General features: G+C 44.5%; 16 non-coding genes across 16 annotated transcripts; all 16 read left to right on the top strand.

The window, feature by feature from the left end:
- The first annotated feature begins 264 nt into the window (after window positions 1-264).
- Window positions 265-336, top strand: Trnam-cau. Its single transcript has one exon. It is a non-coding gene; the product is annotated as a tRNA-Met (tRNA).
- A 90-nt stretch (window positions 337-426) lies between these two features.
- Trnam-cau lies at window positions 427-498 on the top strand. The gene has a single exon. It is a non-coding gene; the product is annotated as a tRNA-Met (tRNA).
- Window positions 499-885: 387 nt separating this feature from the next.
- On the top strand, window positions 886-957 carry Trnam-cau. Its single transcript has one exon. It is a non-coding gene; the product is annotated as a tRNA-Met (tRNA).
- A 653-nt stretch (window positions 958-1610) lies between these two features.
- Trnam-cau lies at window positions 1611-1682 on the top strand. Its single transcript has one exon. It is a non-coding gene; the product is annotated as a tRNA-Met (tRNA).
- An 8270-nt stretch (window positions 1683-9952) lies between these two features.
- Window positions 9953-10024, top strand: Trnam-cau. The gene has a single exon. It is a non-coding gene; the product is annotated as a tRNA-Met (tRNA).
- Window positions 10025-10420: 396 nt separating this feature from the next.
- Trnam-cau lies at window positions 10421-10492 on the top strand. The gene has a single exon. It is a non-coding gene; the product is annotated as a tRNA-Met (tRNA).
- Window positions 10493-11313: 821 nt separating this feature from the next.
- On the top strand, window positions 11314-11385 carry Trnam-cau. Its single transcript has one exon. It is a non-coding gene; the product is annotated as a tRNA-Met (tRNA).
- Window positions 11386-11624: 239 nt separating this feature from the next.
- On the top strand, window positions 11625-11696 carry Trnam-cau. The gene has a single exon. It is a non-coding gene; the product is annotated as a tRNA-Met (tRNA).
- A 240-nt stretch (window positions 11697-11936) lies between these two features.
- On the top strand, window positions 11937-12008 carry Trnam-cau. The gene has a single exon. It is a non-coding gene; the product is annotated as a tRNA-Met (tRNA).
- A 90-nt stretch (window positions 12009-12098) lies between these two features.
- Window positions 12099-12170, top strand: Trnam-cau. Its single transcript has one exon. It is a non-coding gene; the product is annotated as a tRNA-Met (tRNA).
- A 550-nt stretch (window positions 12171-12720) lies between these two features.
- On the top strand, window positions 12721-12792 carry Trnam-cau. Its single transcript has one exon. It is a non-coding gene; the product is annotated as a tRNA-Met (tRNA).
- Window positions 12793-14374: 1582 nt separating this feature from the next.
- Trnam-cau lies at window positions 14375-14446 on the top strand. The gene has a single exon. It is a non-coding gene; the product is annotated as a tRNA-Met (tRNA).
- Window positions 14447-14690: 244 nt separating this feature from the next.
- Window positions 14691-14762, top strand: Trnak-cuu. Its single transcript has one exon. It is a non-coding gene; the product is annotated as a tRNA-Lys (tRNA).
- Window positions 14763-15001: 239 nt separating this feature from the next.
- Trnam-cau lies at window positions 15002-15073 on the top strand. Its single transcript has one exon. It is a non-coding gene; the product is annotated as a tRNA-Met (tRNA).
- An 84-nt stretch (window positions 15074-15157) lies between these two features.
- Window positions 15158-15229, top strand: Trnam-cau. The gene has a single exon. It is a non-coding gene; the product is annotated as a tRNA-Met (tRNA).
- A 555-nt stretch (window positions 15230-15784) lies between these two features.
- On the top strand, window positions 15785-15856 carry Trnak-cuu. The gene has a single exon. It is a non-coding gene; the product is annotated as a tRNA-Lys (tRNA).
- Window positions 15857-15968: the final 112 nt, after the last annotated feature.

The following is a 15968-nucleotide window of genomic DNA, read 5'->3' as shown; positions in this document are numbered from 1 at the left end:
AGCAGAGTGGCGCAGTGGAAGCGTGCTGGGCCCATAACCCAGAGGTTCCCGGATCGAAATCTCGCTCTGCTAACACTTTTTAAGTAAATGTGTATCACCTTGTAAGCAAACAGAGTGGCGCAGTGGAAGCGTGCTGGGCCCATAACCCAGAGGTTCCCGGATCGAAATCTCGCTCTGCTAATACTTTTTAAGTAAATGTGTTCAAATTGTGAAATCCTATTTTTGAGATGGTTTTGTACACTATTTTGCATCACTTTGTAAGCAAGCAGAGTGGCGCAGTGGAAGCGTGCTGGGCCCATAACCCAGAGGTCTGAGGATCGAAACCTCGCTCTGCTAACACTTTTTAAGGATATTTAAATGTCTTCAAATTGTGAAATCCTATTTTTGAGATGGTTTTGTACACTATTTTGCATCACTTTGTAAGCAAGCAGAGTGGCGCAGTGGAAGCGTGCTGGGCCCATAACCCAGAGGTCCGAGGATCGAAACCTCGCTCTGCTAATAATTTTTAAGGAAATGTGTTCAAATTGTGAAATCCTATTTTTGAGATGGTTTTGAACACTATTACGCATCACTTTGTAAGCAAGCAGAGTGGCGCAGTGGAAGCGTGCTGGGCCCATAACCCAGGGGTTCCCGGATCGAAATCTCGCTCTGCTAACACTTTTTAAGTAAATGTGTATCACCTTGTAAGCAAGCAGAGTGGCGCAGTGGAAGCGTGCTGGGCCCATAACACAGAGGTTCCCGGATCGAAATCTCGCTCTGCTAATACTTTTTAAGTAAATGTGTTCAAATTGTGAAATCCTATTTTTGAGATGGTTTTGTACATCAAATTGTGAAATCCTATTTTTGAGATGGTTTTGTACACTATTTTGCATCACTTTGTAAGCAAGCAGAGTGGCGCAGTGGAAGCGTGCTGGGCCCATAACCCAGAGGTCCGAGGATCGAAACCTAGCACTGCTAATAATTTTTAAGGAAATGTGTTCAAATTGTGAAATCCTATTTTTGAGATGGTTTTGAACACTATTACGCATCACTTTGTAAGTAAGCAGAGTGGCGCAGTGGAAGCGTGCTGGGCCCATAACCCAGAGGTTCCCGGATCGAAATATCGCTCTGCTAACACTTTTTAAGTAAATGTGTATCACCTTGTAAGCAAGCAGAGTGGCGCAGTGGAAGCGTGCTGGGCCCATAACACAGAGGTTCCCGGATCGAAATCTCGCTCTGCTAATACTTTTTAAGTAAATGTGTTCAAATTGTGAAATCCTATTTTTGAGATGGTTTTGTACACTATTTTGCATCACTTTGTAACCAAGCAGAGTGGCGCATTTTTTTATATTTTTTTTTGAAGTGTGCTACGAAGTGTTGGCGAAGTGGAAGCGTGCTGGGCCCATAACCCAGATCGAAACCTCGCTCTGCTAACACTTTTTAAGTAAATGTGTTAAAATTGTGAAATCCTATTTTTGAGATGGTTTTGTACACTATTTTGAATCACTTCGTTAGCAAGCAAAGTGGCGCAGTTTTTGAATTTTGTTTTTGTTTTTGAAGTGTGTTCAAATTATTGTGCAATCCAGTTTTTTTAGAGAGTTTTGAAAACAAATTTGCATCACTGAGCAGCAAGCAGAGTGGCGCAGTGGAAGCGTGCTGGGCCCATAACCCAGAGGTCCGAGGATCGAAACCTCGCTCTGCTAACACTTTTTAAGGATATTTAAATGTGTTCCAATTGTGAAATCCTATTTTTGAGATGGTTTTGTACACTATTTTGAATCACTTTGTTAGCAAGCAAAGTGGCGCAGTGGAAGCGTGCTGGGCCCATAACCCAGAGGTTCCCGGATCGAAATCTCGCTCTGCTAACACTTTTTAAGTAAAATGTGTTACAATTGTGAGATCCTATTTTTGAGATGGTTTTGTACACTATTTGCACCGCTGTGGGCGTTGAGGGCGACTGACTCTTTGTCAGTCGCGAGTCTGGTGTCCACCGGATGGACGTTTTGGGCGGAAGGTCCCAAAGTTTTAAAAAGATTTATTCCTCGTGCCCGAATTACCATTGGGAAATCTGGAGTGGACGGCAATGGTGAAACCACTGGGTGGGTGTCGATGGCTTAGGACCAAGGTAGTATCTATAGTATATGCTTTCGGGAAGGAAAGGTAAATTTTCTTATTTTCGACTATTTAGACCCATGTGAGGGAACATGTGTTTCACTTGCCGGGCACAATGGCGGCCAGTCCTTTTGCGCTTGGGTGCATTTGTATGGGACATAATGGCACCCTTTGTAAAATCGTTGAGAGGTTAACAATGGCACGTTTCTTGGTGGTATCAAGGGTCTATGGTGGTCGGTGGATTGCTTGCGGGCCCATGGGTGTCGCATGAGTGGGTACATGAGTGTAAGTGCAAGTGCCAGCGCGCACACAGACATACAAGATTGATTTTATCGGGGTAGAGAGGACCATCGAGGATGGTGGTGTGTTGAGATAACTTTATGCACCATTGAGGGTCGTGCTAGTTAGTTAAAAAATTCCGTGCTTGGCGCCAGGTTTTGTTCTTTGCCGTAGCTTGTTGGGGTTAAACTGCAGAGCTTTTGAGATCCGAAATATTCGGCGCTTCGGATCGGTACCCTAGATAATGGTCCGGAGTTCAGTGCTCCAATGGGGAGAGCCCCCCTTTTATTTGGTTAGCTTTGCATCCATGTTTTAGATAAACCCGGAAAAACTTGTAATTTAAATGGGAGTGCCTATCCTTGGTGAGCCTTGCATAAGGCATGGGTAGTGCCCCATAGTAATGAACATGGTAAGTGGGTGTTTTAAATTGGTAGTGCCCATTTTGTTTAGCTTTACATCGGGGAGTGCCCCAAGTAATGAACCCGAAACAATGGCCGTTTTAAAAGGGGGGGGGGTGCCCATCTTTGGTTAGCTTTCCTTCGGGGAGTGCACCAAGTATAATTAACCCGGAAAAATCGGGTGTAAATATGGGGAGTGCCCATTTTTGTTTGCTTTATGCATGTATCGGGAAGTGCCCCAAGTATAAACCCAGAAAATGGGTGTTTTAAACGGGGAGTGCCCATCGTTGGTTAGCTTTACATCGGGAAGTGCCCCAAAGTTACGAACCCGAAAGAAAATAAAAAATGGGTAGGGCCCATCTCTGGTTAGCTTTAGATCCGGAAATACCCCGAGTATGAACCCAAAATGTGTGTGTTTTAAATGGGGAGTGACCATCTTTGGTTTAGCTTTCCTTCGGGGAACGCCCCAAGTAATGAACCCGAAAAATCGGGTGTTTTAAATGGGGAGTGTAGTGTTCACGTGATCACACTCGGTTATGCAAATGAGTTGACCTCGTGTAAGGTCACACGGAGGCAGAATGGAAAACTGAGGAACAGAGAATAAAGCACATGTTGATGCAAAGAATGAATTCGTATATTATTGCTTTTAATAGTGTTGATTTAATTCGTTAGTCTATTAAGACATTACAGGAGTGCCTATATTTGTTTAGTTTTATGTTCAGAAATGCCCCAAGTATGAACCCGGAAAATGGGTGTTTGAAATGGGGAGTGCCCATCTTCTTCGGGGAGTGCCCCAAGTATTGAACCCTGAAAATTGTGTGTTTTAAATGGGGAGTGCCCATCTTTGGTTAGCTTTCCTTTTGAGAGTGCCCCAAGGATTGAACCCGGAAAATTGGGTGTTTAAGATGGGAAGTGCCCATCCTTGGTTTTCCTTCGGGGAGTGCCCCAAGTATGAACACGGAAAATGGGTGTTTGAAACGGGGAGTGCCCATCTTCTTCGGGGAGTGCCCCAAGTTTTGAACCCGGAAAATCGTGTGTTTTAAATGGGGAGTGTCCATCTTCGATATGTTAATTTTTGGTTTTTACCCATATACACCGATGTGTGTATCACTGTATACTCAGTACTTTCCCCGAGTCCTGTGAAAAAAAAAAAAAAAAAAAAAATCACAGGCATTTTTACGCGGGTGGGATTCGAACCCACGACCCTTGCAATTCTACAGCAATAAAAACAAAAAATTAATATTCTTTATCCCGATGCAAATTTAACATATTTGATATGCTTTCCTTCTGGGAGTGCCCCAAGGATTGAACCCGACAAATCGGTTATGTAATGGGGAGTGCCCATCTTTGGTTAGTTTTATATCCGGAAGTGCCCCAAGTATGGGGAGTTCCCATCTTTGGTTAGCTCCTTCGGGGAGTGCCCCAAGTATTGAACCCGAAAAATCGGGTGTTTTTAATTGGGAGTGTCCATCTTTGTTTAGCTTTCTTTCGGGAAGTGCCCCAGTAATGAACCCAGAAAAATTTGTGTTTTAATTGGGGACGGAATAGCCCATCTTCTTGTTTTGCTTTTTAATCGGGGAGAGCCCCAAGTATTAAACCCGGAAAAAAAAAAACAAACAAACAAACAAACAAACAAACAAACAAACAAACGGGTGTTTGAAATGGGGAGTGACCATCTTTGGTTTTTCATCGGGGGGTGATCCCATTAATAATACTATAAAATAAAAAAATAAAAAAATAAAAAAATAAAAAACCTTTGGATGGCGAGTGCCCCACTTGGGTAGGCCTTGCGTAATGAGGGATTGCCCTGAGTAATGAGCCCTGAAAATGGCTGTTTCTAAACGGGGATTGCCCCTCTCTTTTGGTCTTGGCCGGCACTGGGGCGTCCCCCTTGCTTGGGCCTTGGAAGTTAGGGAAAAACGGGGAGTGCCCCCTTAGGTTTAGGCGTATTTTGGTTTAATCGGCCAATGGACGCTGGAAAATCTCTACAGGCAAAATGAGGTCTAGTATTTGGAGAGTGCCTACATCCAGAGATCATGATTTGAAGCTTTTAGACGTACAAAATAAGTTTATATACTTGTGTAGAGCCAGTAGGGGAGATGACCTTAGCTTTGATCCACACCGGGTCTTCGTCAGATGTATAAGCAAACACAAGCAACATAGCAGAAGGAGGGCAAAGAACTATGGGAAGGCTCCGAAAAAGCGGAAATTATACCCATTCAAAGTTGTTATCTACAGACATAGGGTGGCTACGATCCCTTAAGAGTAACGCAGTGGGGACAGAATGATGGTCAATGGAAGGGTGGATTACCGGCCAAAAAGGCTAGCTAGTAGGGGAGTAGGACTTTCGTATCTTATAAAGTTAGAAATAAAAGGAAAGGCAACGGGGAATGCCACACTTCCGGTTTTGGCGGGCAGCAGGGGAAGGCCCTAGGAAATGGACTTGGAGGTGTGCACTCTGAAAGTTTGGTGCCTCTGTTGGTTTGGCCTTTGGCCTTAGTTAGCCTTGGTAAGAGGGCGGTATTTATAGGTACGGCTCAGGGGGAGCACCCCCTCAGTTACCCCTTAGTATGAATGGCGTTGCGTTTATGCATTGAGTATGGTCTGAGAGAGTTCTAAATGGGGAGTGCCTTTATAGCGGTTTTGGCACCATAATATACGAAACTGGCCCGGTTAATGGGGTTCCTATAAGACTAGAGCTCAATAAAAGAAGCTTCTTAAAGGAGGTTTGGCAGATTGTTTGCACTGGTATCACGTTTGTTCAATACAGGCAAAGTCGGCATTGAAAGTCCATAAGCCTGGCAGGCTTCAGTTGCTCAAGGCTTCCCGAGACCGGTTACGATCGTAACGTAGCTTATGTCATGGCTCTACGATCGTAACGTTGCTTATGTTATGGCTCTACGATCGTAACGTAGCTTATGTTATGGCTCTCCTTCGTAAGTACGTCTCCGAGTTCGCTCCTCTATCACCCGAGGACATCAAAGAGAAGCAGTTGTATGTGCCGAGAGACACGGATGTCTGTTTCCGTTGCCGAAAAAGGGGTAAATTTTTATCGAGACTGCAAGGAAATACTCAAAGTTTTCTTGAGCCGGTTTGGCATGGTGGACTTTTAGTCAACGTACATCGGGGGAAGGGAGCCTCGGGATGATATTTGGGTTTTCTATGTGCATGTTCTAAAGTGGGGAATTATTAGATATTCAGGTTTGTTCGAGGAATGCCTCGCACCCCCCCCCCCCCCCACTTACTAAAAAAAAAAAAAAAAAAAAAAAAAAAAAAAAAAAGTAAAATTGCACGTAGAACACTGAGTCGCTTGTAGTGTTGTGGTTTAGTGTGTCAAATAAAACAATTTGAGCGGTTGGCAGTTGGCGCTAAGAATGGCATTTCTATGTGAAATGTATTCATTATTTATTGTCTGAGTTTTGTTTCCTTTTTATATATTTTATAGATCGGTCGTTGGCCGTTGGAAATGTTTTACAAGCTGTGCTTTGAACGGTTTCTCTCTTGATTAAACCTAGGAGTATAGGCGGTTCTTGAAGATATTGGGAACCCATGTGTGGGAGCGCTCATCTTGCTACCCCTTTGACCATGTTGCAGCTCAGGCTGCAAGGCGGCGCAGAGGTTCGTGTTTCTGGGTAGATATATCATGAGTTGTTGCAGGGCCCCCCGATGGATCATAGCCAAGTCCTGCTAAAGTTCTTTCAGGTGTTTGCCGGCCTAATTTTCAAGCCCTGCGGTTTCGAGACCCAGATTTATTTTGTAGCTGGAAGGTCTGCACGATCATCCCCAGGCGTGGAATGACATATTGACTGAGCGCCCTCACGCCGGCCAGCAGATAGGGCGATGGTTGCGTCAGGGCGTAGACCTGTTTGAGTTTTCCCAACCCTTTAGAGGGAAATACCGGGGTAGAACCTTTGACTCGGCTATCCTTCCACCCAGGTACTTTTCTAACGCCCCTATTTGCAAGGAATTCACCCCTTTCATTAATGAGACAATTTCGAAGCGCCTTGTAGAAGGGTCAGTGGAGCTTTTGGGGCGGTAAAAAGCACGAAACCGCCGAGGTGTGTCAATGCGCTCACCATCGAACCACCCCAAAACAGACCAGTTTTGTCGATGAAGGGACCGAACATCTGGTGTAAGGATACACCTTTCAAATTAGTTCCATTGGGGGATACTGTGGAATCGATTAGTCGAGGTGGAAAGTTCTCGGGAATCGACGACGCTCAGGGATACAAACAAATCCTTCTAAATGAGAGGTCTAGGACCTTCTGTGGCTTCGAGTGGGCGGGATTCCATTTTGTTGACACTACTCTCCCGTTCGGTTTCAAAAACAGTGCCTACATATATTCCTCACTTGGGTTTTGTCTCTCAACCTGGTTAAAAAACAGGGGCATTCACACAGAAGTTTGGATCGTCGAACGGTTCATTGAAGAGTGTGCTGGAGAGGGGAAGTCTTGTTCCTAAAGGCAGAATGTTTGTTTTTGTTTGTTTGCAGGGCTCGATAAGCGACTCGAGTCAAAAGGCTGCTAGAGCGTTGTATGTAGTCTGTTACATGCAGTCACTTGGATACTTCATCAACCTGAAGAAGAGCCAATTGCAGCCGGTTTCATGGATGATGCATTTGGGTCTAGGTTTTTTTTTCTTCAGACTCCCTATCTTTCTGGATCACGGATAAGAAGAAGTGCTCATTCGCCCATGTTAGGGAGGACATGTTGAAAGCAGGTTCGGTGCTTCTGAAAAAGATGCAGCACTTTGTCGGAAAATGCCAAGCTTCATTTTAGTGTTCATTGCTACTTCCCTTTTGTCCGGGAGTGTTGCTCCTTTATGGTCGAGTTGGATGAGGTCACACCTGTTCATTTAACTCAACCGGTGCGCGATGAAGTGCTCTTTTGGCGTTTTGTCGTTTTCCTGCGGATGGTCGGATTTCGAGGGAGGTTCGTTTGCCGCTCAACACCCAGTGCTTCTAGTATCTGATTTGATGTTCAAGGGTATGAGGGGATTTGGTTGGCCAGCGTCGCTGGTTGCCAGGTTGAGGGTAAATGGCGGAGCAAGATTGGGAGTCTTGTGCAGCGTTTTGGCAGAGCCCTGTCGAGCAAAGAAGCCGGAGTTGGCGGTTCTAGACGGAGGTGTAAACGACATCAGCAAGGCTGGCGGTGCATGAGTAGAGGAGTTGCTGAGAGTTCTTGCCTCAGCAACTCCTCTCTCCAATGATTGTATAACTCAGTCAGACCTAGTAGGTCAGGTTCATTTAACGGTTTGTGGGAGTATGAAATCACAGAGACGACTGCAAAGATGACTCAGGTCAGTTTTGGTCTTGCGTACCGGAGTGCACGTGGATTTAGATATTTAGCTCAGGTTCCTTTTACCCCAAACAGGTTTTGGTAACCGTACTGTTTTCTTTCCTTTCCTTGTCTCTCAAGCTCGACCGGGTCAAGGAGAGTCTTAAAGAGTTGGACGATCGTTTTGACAAGTTTGACATTCAATACGCAGAAAAGGAGTTTGATAAGCAGTTTGTCGACCTTTCTTTGGAGCAATCATAGCTCAGGCTATTTCACTGACGGCGAGGGCTCGATTCAGCGACCCTAGAGGGTGTGGCTAAGTTTTTAGCGGATCGAGACTCAAAGGGTCGAACACAGGTTCATGCCTTGGGTTGCGGAAATTTTTGAAAAAGTGGACCTTTTGGCTGTGGGTGTGAGCGACATCTTTCAGCCGGAACAGTCGATTCATACATTGGTAAGATCAGGGCCTATTTCAACACAGGTGGAAAGACACTTCCTTGGCGGCAGAATTCACAATGGGGCAACCCTTGTATTTCCTTTCGAGTGCGGAAATATTTAAAGGCAACGAGGCTTGAGCAAGCCCGGGTGACGCCCAGACAAGCAGTCCCCATTTTCTCGGACAGGATCAGGTGGCTCGCAAACGAAATCAGGAAGTGAATAAAAAAGCTTCAGGAGACCGACCATGTACACTTCGTGGGGCAGTTCATTTTGTACAAGGACTTGGCTTTCTTCTTCTTGTGCCTATGGTTGGCAGGAGGTAGGTCGGAAGACCTAGGGTGAACGAAGACCAGTGAAATCACTAAGATTTATGGCAGAGATCTTCTTCTCAGCCACACTATTGGCCAAACTGTGCGGCAAGGTGGCTCATCTCTCGTTGTAATCCCCAATTAGATAGTGAAATGGACCCGGCAGGGGCTTTGGAAGGCGTGGTCAGGTTTGCACGGGATACGGACATCTACACCGGATCACAGGTCGTTGACTAACAAGCCGTTCACTGGAAACGGCCCCACGAATCGCCTCAAACTATACTTCTCAGCTTCGTAAGATCCGGGTGACCGCGTCTTAAGACCCTACGGTGGAAGGGCGGGAGTAGCAGCCACTCTGCGGTTGCAGGGAGCCACGGACCAGGAAGTGACGGATCACTGCGGATGGGTGACACAGTGAGCGTACAGACACCACACTTGGATAGATGGATAGAGTAACCAGGCGCCGCACCACGGTTCTTTTAATAAGGAAGGCCATTGAGGATGAAGGAAAGGAGCGGCCATCGCCAGCAGACCAGGCTGGGGAGTTCTATCAGCCCTAAACTCCGGCTTCAAGGCTGAGAAGGCTTTTAAATCTCCAGCAGGGCAAGCAGCGACGGTGTGAGAGTTGGATGAGAGATGGGGGGAAAGTGGGTGACAGTGGCGTGCGGATCCTGGGTGCGGGTGAGGAACCTTTTCTACCCAGTCCTCAATCCATGTAGAGACCGGAGCCCAGGACGAACACAGCGGTGCAAATAATTTACTATTTGCACCGCTGTGGGCGTTGAGGGCGACTGACTCTTTGTCAGTCGCGATTCTGGCTGGGCTAAGGTGAGGGCGTCAATAGCGGTGGGACTGTCCGGCGGACCCCCTTTTTGTATTTGGGTTTTGGGTTTTGGGGAATTCTTTTTACCCCACCCACCCTACCCCTTTTCGCTCCCGGTTCTGGTTTCTACGTTTAGAACCTTTTCTACCCAGTCCTCAATCCATGTAGAGACCGGAGCCCAGGACGAACACAGCGGTGCAAATAATTTACTATTTTGAATCACTTTGTAAGCAAGCAGAGTGGTGCAGTTTTTTTTTTTTTTTTTAAGTGTTTCCAAATTATTGTGTAATCCAGTTTTTAAAAAAAGTTTTGAAAACAAATTTGCATCACTGTGCAGCAAGCAGAGTGGCGCAGTGGAAGCGTGCTGGGCCCATAACCCAGAGGTCCGAGGATCGAAACCTCGCTCTGCTAACACTTTTTAAGTAAATGTGTTCAAGTTGTGAAATCCTATTTTTGAGATGGTTTTGTTCACTATTTTGCATCACTTTGTCAGCTAGCAGAGTGGCGCAGTGGAAGCGGGCTGGGCCTATAACCCAGAGGTTCCCGGATCGAAATATCGCTCTGCTAACACTTTTTAAGTAAATGTGTTCAAAATGTGCAATCCTATTTTTGAGATGGTTTTGTACACTATTTTGCATCACTTTGTAAGCTAGCAGAGTGGCGAAGTGGAAGCGTGCTTGGCCCATAACTAAGAGGTCCGAGGATCGAAATCTCGCTCTGCTAACACTTTTTAAGTAAATGTGTTCAAAATGTGAAATCCTATTTTTGAGATGGTTTTGTACACTATTTTGCATCACTTTGTAAGCAAGCAGAGTGGCGCAGTGGAAGCGTGCTGGGCCCATAACCCAGAGGTCCGAGGATCGGAACCTCGCTCTGCTAACACTTTTTAAGTAAATGTGTTAAAATTGTGAAATCCTATTTTTGAGATGGTTTTGTACACTATTTTGAATCACTTCGTTAGCAAGCAAAGTGGCGCAGTTTTTGAATGTTGTTTTTGTTTTTGAAGTGTGTTCAAATTATTGTGTAAATCCTATTTTTGAGATGGTTTTGAACACTATTTTGCATCACTTTGTAAGCAAGCAGAGTGGCGCAGTGGAAGCGTGCTGGGCCCATAGCCCAGAGGTCCGAGGATCGAAATGTCGCTCTGCTAACACTTTTTAAGTAAATGTGTTCAAAATGTGAAATCCTATTTTTGAGGTGGTTTTGTACACTATTTTGCATCACTTTGTAAGCTAGCAGAGTGGCGAAGTGGAAGCGTGCTGGGCCCAAAACCCAGAGGTCCGAAGATCGAAATCTCGCTGTGCTAACACTTTCTAAGTAAATGTGTTCAAAATGTGAAATCCTAATTTTGAGATGGTTTTGTACACTATTTTGCATGACTTGTAAGCTAGCAGAGTGGCGCCGTGGAGGCGTGCTGGGCCCATACCCCAGAGGTCCGAGGATCGAAATCTCGCTCTGCTAACACTTTTTAAGTAAATGTGTTCAAGATGTGAAATCCTATTTTTGAGATGGTTTTGTTCACTATTTTGCATCACTTTGTAAGCTAGCAGAGTGGCGCAGTGGAAGCGTGCTGGGCCCATAACCCAGAGGTCCGAGGATCGAAATATCGCTCTGCTAACACTTTTTAAGTAAATGTTTTCAAAATGTGTAATCCCATTTTTGAGATGGTTTTGTACACTATTTTGCATCACTTGTAAGCTAGCAGAGTGGCGCAGTGGAAGCGTGCTTGGCCCATAACCCAGAGGTCCGAGGATCGAAATCTCGCTCTGCTAACACTTTTTAAGTAAATGTGTTCAAGATGTGAAATCCTATTTTTGAGATGGTTTTGTACACTATTTTGCATCACTTTGTAAGCGAGCAGAGTGGCGCAGTGGAAGCGTGCTGGGCCCATAACCCAGAGGTCCGAGGATCGAAATATCGCTCTGCTAACACTTTTTAAGTAAATGTTTTCAAAATGTGTAATCCCATTTTTGAGATGGTTTTGTACACTATTTTGCATCACTTGTAAGCTAGCAGAGTGGCGCAGTGGAGGCGTGCTGGGCCCATAACCCAGAGGTCCGAGGATCGAAATCTCGCTCTGCTAACACTTTTTAAGTAAATGTGTTCAAAATGTGAAATCCTATTTTTGAGATGGTTTTGTACACTACTTTGCATCACTTTGTAAGCTAGCAGAGTGGCGCAGTGGAAGCGTGCTTGGCCCATAACCCAGAGGTCCGAGCATCGAAATATCGCTCTGCTAACACTTTTTAAGTAAATGTTTTCAAAATGTGAAATCCTATTTTTGAGATGGTTTTGAACACTATCTTGCATCACTTTGTAAGCTAGCAGAGTGGCGCAGTGGAAGCGGGCTGGGCCCATAACCCAGAGGTCCGAGGATCGAAACCTCGCTCTGCTAGGACTTTTTAAGGAAATTTAAATGTGTTCAAATTGTGAAATCCATTTTTTGAGATGGTTTTGTACACTATTTTGCATCACTTTGTAAGCAAGCAGAGTGGCGCAGTGGAAGCGTGCTGGGCCCATAACCCAGGGGTCCGAGGATCGAAACCTCGCTCTGCTAACACTTTTTAAGTAAATGTGTTAAAATTGTGAAATCCTATTTTTGAGATGGTTTTGTACACTATTTTGAATCATTTTGTAAGCTATAAGAGTGGCGCAGTGGAAGCGTGCTGGGCCCATAACTTAGAGGTTCCCGGATAAAATCTCGCTCTGCTAACACTTTTTAAGTAAATGTGTTCAAAATGTGAAACCTATTTTTGTGATGGTTTTGTACACTATTTTGCATCACTTTGTAAGCTAGCAGAGTGGTGAAGTGGAAGCGTGCTGGGCCCATAACACAGATGTCCGAGGATCGAAATCTCGCTCTGCTAACACCTTTTAGGTAAATGTGTTCAAATTGTGAAATCCTATTTTTGAGATGGTTTTGTACACTATTTTGCATCACTTTGTAAGCTAGCAGAGTGGCGAAGTGGAAGCGTGCTGGGCCCATAACCCAGAGGTCCGAGGATCGAAATATCGCTCTGCTAACACTTTTTAAGTAAATGTTTTCAAAATGTGAAATCCTATTTTTGAGATGGTTTTGAACACTATTTTGCATCACTTTGTAAGCTAGCAGAGTGGCGCAGTGGAAGCGGGCTGGGCCCATAACCCAGAGGTCCGAGGATCGAAATCTCGCTCTGCTAACACTTTTTAAGTAAATGTGTTCAAATTGTGCAATCCTATTTTTGAGATGGTTTTCTACACTATTTTGCATCACTTTGTAAGCAAGCAGAGCTGCGCAGTGGAAGCGTGCTGGGCCCATAACCCAGAAATCCGAGGATCGAAATATCGCTCTGCTAACACTTTTTAAGTAAATGTTTTCAAAATGTGAAATCCTATTTTTGAGATGGTTTTGTACACTATTTTGCATCACTTTGTAAGCTAGCAGAGTGGCGCAGTGGAAGCGGGCTGGGCCCATAACCCAGAGGTCCGAGGATCGAAATGTCGCTCTGCTAACACTTTTTAAGTAAATGTGTTCAAGTTGTGAAATCCTATTTTTGAGAGTGTTTTGTACACTATTTTGCATCACTTTGTAAGCAAGCAGAGCAGCGCAGTGGAAGCGTGCTGGGCCCATAACCCAGAAGTCCGAGGATCGAAATATCCCTCTGCTAACACTTTTTAGGTAAATGTGTTCAAATTGTGAAATCCTATTTTTGAGATGGTTTTGTACACTATTTTGCATCACTTTGTAAGCTAGCAGAGTGGCGCAGTGGATGCGTGCTGGGCCCATAACCCAGAGGTTCCCGGATCGAAATCTCTCTCTGCTAACACTTTTAAAGTAAATGTGTTCAAAATGTGGAACCCTATTTTTGAGATGGTTTTGTACACTATTTTGCATCACTTTGTAAGCAAGCAGAGTGGCGCAGTGGAATTAAGTAAATGTGTTCAAAATGTGAAATCCTATTTTTGTGATGGTTTTGTACACAATTTTGCATCACTTTGTAAGCAAGCAGAGTGGCGCAGTGGAAGCGTGCTTGGCCTAAAACCCAGAGGTTCCCGGATCGAAATCTCGCTCTGCTAACACTTTTTAAGTAAATGTGTTCAACATGTGAAACCTATTTTTGTGATGGTTTTGTACACTATTTTGCATCACTTTGTAAGCTAGTAGAGTGGCGCAGTGGAAGCGTGCTTGGCCCATAACCCAGAGGTCCGAGGATCGAAATCTCGCTCTGCTAACACTTTTTAAGTAAATGTGTTCAAATTGTGGAACCCTATTTTTGAGATGGTTTTGTACACTATTTTGCATCACTTTGTAAACTAGTAGATAGGCGAAGTGAAGGCGTGCTGGGCCCATAACCCAGAGGTCCGAGGATCGAAATATCGCTCTGCTAACACTTTTTAAGTAAATGTTTTCAAAATGTGAAATCCTATTTTTGAGATGGTTTTGAACACTATTTTGCATCACTTTGTAAGCTATCAGAGTGGCGCAGTGGATGCGGGCTGCGCCCATAACCCAGAGGTCCGAGGATCGAAATCTCGCTCTGCTAACACTTTTTAAGTAAATGTGTTCAAATTGTGAAATCCTATTTTTGAGTGGTTTTGTACACTATTTTGCATCACTTTGTAAGCAAGCAGAGTGGCGCAGTGGAAGCGTGCTGGGCCCATAACCCAGAGGTTCCCGGATCGAAATATCGCTCTGCTAACACTTTTTAAGTAAATGTGTTCAAAATGTGAAATCCTACTTTTGAGTGGTTTTGTACACTATTTTGCATCACTTTGTAAGCAAGCAGAGTGGCGCAGTGGAAGCGTGCTGGTCCCATAACCCAGAGGTCCGAGGATCGAAATCTCGCTCTGCTAACACTTTTTAAGTAAATGTGTTCAAAATGTGAAATTCTATTTTTGAGATGGTTATGTACACTATTTTGCATCACTTTGTAAGCTAGCATAGTGGCGCATTGGAAGCGTGCTGTGCCCATAACCTAGAGGTTCCCGGATAGAAATCTCGCTCTGCTAACATTTTTTAAGTAAATTAATGTGTTCAAATTGTGAAATCCTACTTTTGAGATGGTTTTGTACACTATTTTGCATCACTTTGTAAGCAAGCAGAGTGGCGCAGTGGAAGCGTGCTGGGCCCTTAACCCAGAGGTCCGAGGATCGAAATCTCGCTCTGCTAACACTTTTTAAGTAAATGTGTTCAACATGTGAAACCTATTTTTGTGATGGTTTTGTACACTATTTTGCATCACTTTGTAAGCTAGTAGAGTGGCGCAGTGGAAGCGTGCTTGGCCCATAACCCAGAGGTCCGAGGATCGAAATCTCGCTCTGCTAACACTTTTTAAGTAAATGTGTTCAAATTGTGGAACCCTATTTTTGAGATGGTTTTGTATACTATTTTGCATCACTTTGTAAGCAAGCAGAGTGGCGCAGTGGAAGCGTGCTTGGCCCATAACCCAGAGGTCCGAGGATCGAAATCTCGCTCTGCTAACACTTTTTAAGTAAATGTGTTCAAATTGTGGAACCCTATTTTTGAGATGGTTTTGTATACTATTTTGCATCACTTTGTAAGCAAGCAGAGTGGCGCAGTGGAAGCGTGCTTGGCCCATAACCCAGAGGTCCGAGGATCGAAATCTCGCTCTGCTAACACTTTTTAAGTAAATGTGTTCAAATTGTGAAATCCTATTTTTGAGTGGTTTTGTACACTATTTTGCATCACTTTGTAAGCAAGCAGAGTGGCGCAGTGGAAGCGTGCTGGGCCCATAACCCAGAGGTTCCCGTATCGAAATATCGCTCTGCTAACACTTTTTAAGTAAATGTGTTCAAAATGTGAAATCCTACTTTTGAGATGGTTTTGTACACTATTTTTCATCACTTTGTAAGCTAGCAGAGTGGCGAAGTGGAAGAGTGCTGGTCCCATAACCCAGAGGTCCGAGGATCGAAATCTCGCTCTGCTAACACTTTTTAAGTAAATGTGTTCAAAATGTGAAATTCTATTTTTGAGATGGTTATGTACACTATTTTGCATCACTTTGTAAGCTAGCAGAGTGGCGCAGTGGAACCGTGATGGGCCCATAACCTAGAGGTTCCCGGATAGAAATCTCGCTCTGCTAACATTTTTTAAGTAAATTAATGTGTTCAAATTGTGAAATCCTACTTTTGAGATGGTTTTGTACACTATTTTGCAACACTCTGTAAGCTAGCAGAGTGGCGCAGTGGAAGCGTGCTGGGCCCTTAACCCAGAGGTCCGAGGATCGACACCTCACTCTGCTAACACTTTTTAAGTAAATGTGTTCACATTGTGAATTCTTCTTTTGAGATTGTTTTGTACACTATTTTGCATCACTTGTAAGCTAGCAGAGTGGCGCAGTGGAAGCGTGCTGGG

Source organism: Asterias rubens, chromosome 6 (assembly GCF_902459465.1).
Source record: "Asterias rubens chromosome 6, eAstRub1.3, whole genome shotgun sequence".
NCBI lineage: Eukaryota > Metazoa > Echinodermata > Asteroidea > Forcipulatida > Asteriidae > Asterias > Asterias rubens.
Note: the sequence above shows the minus strand (reverse complement) of the source record. Positions and strands in the feature narration are given on the sequence as shown.